At 45.5% G+C, this 5,643-nt stretch overlaps 1 pseudogene; it reads left to right on the forward strand.

Moving 5' to 3' along the window:
- The first annotated feature begins 668 nt into the window (after positions 1-668).
- Positions 669-1,572, forward strand: LOC128106036 (mitochondrial nicotinamide adenine dinucleotide transporter SLC25A51-like; annotated as a pseudogene).
- The last annotated feature ends 4,071 nt before the right edge of the window (positions 1,573-5,643 follow it).

The following is a 5,643-nucleotide window of genomic DNA, read 5'->3' on the forward strand; positions in this document are numbered from 1 at the left end:
GGGTTGAACACAGAAAGTTTGCAATGACAAGGTATCAACCCCTGTTTTTAGGTGTTCGCTGTTTTGGGGATGGTAAATCATGTACTGAAAGTTTTTGTATGATGTGATAAAGTTGTGATTCTGATAGAGAAGGAACAGGTTGATTTAGGGTCAAGAAAGGCTTCTTCAATGAGCTGGCATTGAAAAAAATTCTGAAGGACAAGAAAGAACTAGCCATATGGCCCTGCCTGGGTCCAGCCTGGTCTGTGCCTGCGCAGGCTCAGGCTCACTTGCCAGCGGTCCTGCGGGAGGACGCCCAGGGCTGTGGGAAATGCAGTTATCAATACTGACTCCAGAAGAGAGAAGGCTAACAATGGGAAACATTGGGAAAGTTACCAGAAAGCTGTCATCATCAATGCCAGCTCAGTCAATGTCACAGGATATGACCTGAGGAATTTATACATCAAATAAGTACTTCAGAAAAGAACAGCAACATAGTTCAGCTTTGTTGAGTACTCCAGACTACTCAAAGGTGCTCTCGATGTATTAACTCAATGAACTGAGCCAGTCTCGGAGATTCACTGACTAGGCTGCAGCTTTATTATCTTTGAGGATCCAATGCCTAGCAGAAGACCACAGTTCACAGTTTAAAAAAAATTTCCTAGAGAAGAAAGATCGTAAGCACCGTGATGGACTCAGAAGCGCATGATAAGAGAAGAGACCCTCAGTGTTGACCTCTTCAAACCAGGATTGGTCACCTCACATCTCAGACATGGGTGAGATAAAGCATTACTTCTGTGGTTGCTGCGCAGCCTTCAACAACGTGGCCACCACATACCCCGTTCAGAAGATCCTCTTTCGGCAGCAGCTGTATGCCATCAAAACCGGCAATGCCATACTCCAGCTGAGGAGGGATGGGTTTCGAAACTTGTGTTGTGGGGTCCTCCCCCGACTGATGCAGAAGACCACCACGCTGGCACTTAGGTTTGGTCTGTATGAAGACTTGTCTCACCTGCTCCACAAGCATGTGATCAGTGCTCCGGAGTTTACCACCAGAAGTGTGGTAGCAGTACTTGCCGGGACAACAGAAGACATTCTCACTCCATTAGAAAGGGTTCAGACTTTGCTTCAGGACCACAAGCATCATGATAAAACTCACAAACACTTACCAGGCCTCCCGGGCCCTTAGAGGCTATGGAATTGCAAAGTATTACTGAGGCTTGGTGCCTATCCTCTTCAAAAATGGATTCAGCAATGGCCTTTTTTTTGCCTTTCAGGGGCCCATTAAGGAACATCTGCCCACTGCCACACTATATGAATAGCGCGCATTTGGTCAACGACTTTGTCTGTGGTGGTGTGCTGGGTGCCATGTTGGGGTTCTTAAGCTTCCTGATTAATGTCGTAAAAGCTCGAATACAGTCTCAGATTGGTGGGCCGTTCCAGCTTTTGCCCATGGTTTTTAAGACAATCTGGCTAGAACGGGACAGGAAACTGATCAATCTTTTCAGAGGTGCCCATCTGAATTACCATCGCTCTCTCATTTCCTGGGGAATAATCAATGCAACTCAGGAGTTTTTGTTAAAGACTGAATGATAAGGTCACTACGTGAAATGTTATTCTCAACCAACTAGACCTAAAGAGAACGCAATGTGGTTTTGCTCCTAATTGGCTTAAATACAGGTTGGCGTCATTAAGTCTAGGCCATAATAAATTATGGACAAAGCATTGACAAAAACAATAAAATGTTTCAATGGGCAGATGGCAGGGTTTCGGTTTCATCATTACTCAAGAGCTTTAGGCTGTTACCTGGTAACTAGCTGCATATCTGATGATCTTTTCAGGGCAGCTGTCAGCCAAGATAGATTCCTTTTCCTCCTGGAAGGGGCTGCTAGGCCTTCTGTATGGAAACAATAGCATCAGCAGCCAGGGCACGTGCTCCTATCCCAGGGCTTTCTCACCGCATGTCTTGCCTCTCTGTTCTTAGGACCTCTTCATTCAACCCAAGCATTGCATGGTGGGCCGGGGCAGAGAGACGGAAGACAGAGGCTAGGCTGGATAGTTCCAGGAATTGTTGGAAGTGAAGTGCTGTGGAGATAGTCATTATCCAAACTCTTTATTTAGATTTGATAGAACTGAGCAGCTAATGAGAGCTTCCACTTCACTGTTTAGCTTTGAACATTTTCTGTTTAATTCTGAATGTGATTAAGTCCTTCCAGGATGTCCTTGTGCTTTCTTACTGAATTCCTTCCCAGAAGATAGGTTGAGCTAGTTAACGTCTGTCGTGTGCTTCATCCTGGAAAGCCGGGCACTGCAAGACTACTGTTTCTACTTGGCTTCTCTGTGCTACTGGTACCAATGTAGCTGACCAGAGGGGGCATTGTCCCTTGTGAGTAGTAACTGTCATGTCTGTCTACCCTGTTCTCTGGTACTAGACTTTAAAAAAGAAACACTTCCATAAAGTTAAAACAAACAAACAAAGAAACACAACTAGCTGGGCAGTGGTGGCACACGCCTTTAATCCTAGCACTCGGGAGGCAGAGGCCAGCCTGGTCTACAGAGTGAGATCCAGGAAAGGTGCAAAGCTACACAGAGACACCCTGTCTCAAAAAAACCAAAAAGAAAAAAAAAAAAAAAAAAAGAACTAGCCATACGGAGAAGAATGAACCAGACGTGTGTGCATTTTTCCTAGTCTCATGCTTATAACATGGCAATTGTCAGCGTGACACCGTTCCTGCTGTTACTAAAATACAGGGCTGTAGGACTATGTGCCTCCTTTACATCCTAGCCATTTTGTGCCTCATACTAGTGTCGTCCACGTCCATTTCTGGCTACTCTTGTCCCGCTACAATATATTTTGTGAACTGAACTTGAGATCTACCTTTTATTTGTCTACCTTTGTCTTTGTAGCCTTATCACCTTGAAGCATTTATCTAATTATTCTTTACCAATAAAAACTTGGGCGTCAGATATCAGGGTAAGAACCTGAATGATCAGAGAAGTTGCAGAGAAGCAACCAGTGACCTCCTCTCTTTCTCTCTCTCCCTCTCTCCCTCCCTCCCCTCCCTCCCTCCCTCCCTCCCTATACCTTTCCTTCCCTCCTCCCCACCTCTTATTCCTCAGTCCAAAACAGGCCGAGACCCTCTCTAAACCCCACCCCACTACTTCCTGTTTCCTCTCTATCTGTTCTCAGTCCTCCAAAACCTCTGTGGTTAGTTTTGGCCAGCTAGTAGCCAGCTCTGCCCTCTGATTCAAAGCATTTTTTTTTTTTTTTTTCGAGACAGGGTTTCTCTGTGTTGTGTTGGTGCCTGTCCTGGATCTCGCTCTGTAGACCAGGCTGTCCTCCAACTCACAGAGATCTGCCTGGCTCTGCCTCCTGAGTGCTGGGAATAAAGGTGTGAGCCACCGCTGCCTGGCTTCAAAGCAAATTTTAAGGGCAGTCTTGGAAGTGTCAGAAAGTGATCTAGACAATATCATAGAACATTGTCTAGAATACTCTTTGATTTTAATTGGTGCTCAATTGTTATGATGCTCAAATTTTAATGGCTGAATGAGTAAAGTTAACAAAATAGCTAACCTTACCTTAACAGACATAGAGCAAGGTTTCCAGGTAAGATAAGCAGGACAGGCTTGGGGCACAATAGGGGAGGAAGAGGTGGAAGGAGCCTTGTGGGGACACAGTGCACTTCCAAGGTATCAGGGGCCAGCGAGAGCAATGTGCATGTCGGCGGTACAAGGGGGCAAGAATGAGACTGAGAAGGAGGTCTCTTAAATGGGAGAAGGCTCCTCTTTCAGCTAGCCTTTGGTTAGCATACAAGGAGATGGTGTCATCATGACATTTGCGTACTAACTTCAGTACACTCTGTCCTTACTCCCACCGCTCTCTCCCATATCTCCCCCTCTCTGTTTTCTTGTCCCCTCCTTCCTCTCCAAGTTGTTCCCTTCTGTTTTAATTCTCCCCTCTCTGCCGCATAACCTCTGCTCCTCTCATATCCACCTCTTTATTTTCATGTCACACACATAGACATACATTTTGCATGTAAGAGAAAACGTATTTATTTTTCTTTTTAAAAATTTAATAGATATTTTCATTGAAAATGGATTTTTCTTGTACAATACATGCTGACTACAGTTTCCCCTCCCTCCACTCCCCCCCCATCTTCCCTTCTTCCCCAAATCCACACCCCCTCTATCTCGCATCGGAAAAGAACAGGATTCCCAGAGACAACCAAATGCAACAAACCAAAATACGGTAAGGCAAGGCCAGGGCCCTCACACTGAAGCTGGCAAAGCAACCCAGTAGGAGAAAGAGTCCAGAGCAGGCAAAAGAGTCAGAGACACACCCACTCCTACATTTAAGAGTCCCACAAAAACACTAAACACAACACCCAGAACATACACTCAGAGGACCTGGTGCAGACCCATGCATGCCTTGTGCCGGTGCAGACCCATGCATGCCTTGTGCTTGCAGCTCCCGTGTCTGTGAGCCCATATGGTCCCTACTTAGTTGATTCAGTGGGCCATGTTCTTTTGCTGTTCTCCATTCCCCTCCGCCTCCTAGAATCCGTCTGCTCCCTGGGATTCTCTGAGCTCTAGGGGAGGGACCTGATGGAAACCTCCGATTTAGACTCTCTCCACATAATGTTTGACTGTGGGTCTCTGCACACTTTTCCATCTGCTGCCGGAAGAAGCCTCTCTGATGAGGACTGGACAAGGCACCTATCTATGAGTATAGCATAGTATCATTAGGAATCATTTCATTTTTTTTTTAACCAGTCCTGTTTGATTCTAACCTAAATCTCTGGGCTATCCAATCTCCGGTCCCTGGCCATCGAAGCAGTGTACAGCATGGGTTCCCTCTCGTCTGGATTGGTGTTCATGGTTTCTCTTTCGGTATCTTTCAGACTACCTTCCTGCACCAAAGAGACTAGAATGTAGGGGTGAAGGCTCCCCCCACATTCAATGAGCTGTGTTATCCTTGGCAATGGACACTGTCAGTTTGCAGAGAGAAGCCCTCTGGCCTAGCATCAGCCTGTGATATTTGGAGATCTCCACAGGAACCCCTTGGCCAACAACTGAAGCGAATGCAACCCAGTCCCATCACTGTAAGCCTTGCCTGGCTGCAAAAGATGGCCAGGGGAGACTCCACATCCCCTATTACTAGGAATCCTCACTAGGATCACCCTCATAGACTTCAGAAATCTCCACTGCACTAGTTTTCCATACCACTCCCCAAGTGCTTCCCAATTCCACTCACCTTTCTTCACACTTTCTCCTTCCCTATTATCTCCTCCCCTACCTGATCCCTCTGTACATGCCCCCAGTAGACCTGTAAATTCTATTCTATTTCTCCTTCCAAGGGAGATCCATGCATACCTAACCCTTCTGAGTCTATGTATTTACAGTTTTGTTATCATTTACTTAATATCTAATGTCCACTTATAAGTGAATACATACCATATTTGTCTTACTGGGTCTGAGTTACCTCACCCATATTTTCTAGTTCCATCCGTTTGCCTGCGAGTTTCATTCCATTTTTTTAAACAGCTGAGTAATACTCCATTGTGCAAATGTACTACATTTTGTTTATTTATCCATTCTTCTGTTGAAGGACATCTAAGTTGTTTCTGGCTATTATGAATATAATAGCAATGAACATAGTTGAGC

The sequence above is a fragment of the Peromyscus californicus genome, unplaced genomic scaffold, assembly GCF_007827085.1.
Source record: "Peromyscus californicus insignis strain IS unplaced genomic scaffold, ASM782708v3 Scaffold_9__1_contigs__length_137607984, whole genome shotgun sequence".
NCBI lineage: Eukaryota > Metazoa > Chordata > Mammalia > Rodentia > Cricetidae > Peromyscus > Peromyscus californicus.